The sequence below is a fragment of the Leptopilina heterotoma genome, unplaced genomic scaffold, assembly GCF_015476425.1.
Source record: "Leptopilina heterotoma isolate Lh14 unplaced genomic scaffold, ASM1547642v1 Lhet_87, whole genome shotgun sequence".
NCBI classification, from domain to species: domain Eukaryota; kingdom Metazoa; phylum Arthropoda; class Insecta; order Hymenoptera; family Figitidae; genus Leptopilina; species Leptopilina heterotoma.
Window position 1 is genome coordinate 508,139 of NW_025111190.1, and position 285 is coordinate 508,423.

Below are 285 nucleotides of genomic sequence, written 5' to 3' on the forward strand. Positions count from 1 at the left end.
TAATTATTTACAAATTGTTTACATTTTCTAAGAGAATTTTTATTTTTTATTAAAAACTTCCAAGTTTTTTTGAATTAATGAATAATAAATAATTTTTATTTGTTTCAGTTGAATATTGTTATTTTTTAGATAAGCAAATTAATGTTTTATGTATGGAAGTTTAATATTTCAGAAAAAAATTAATTATCAACGATCGTAGCGCTTTAGCTAAGTGGTCGTTATTTGAAACGATCTTTACTTCAGAAATACGTTAACATATTTAAAGAATCCCCACTACTAAAGTTA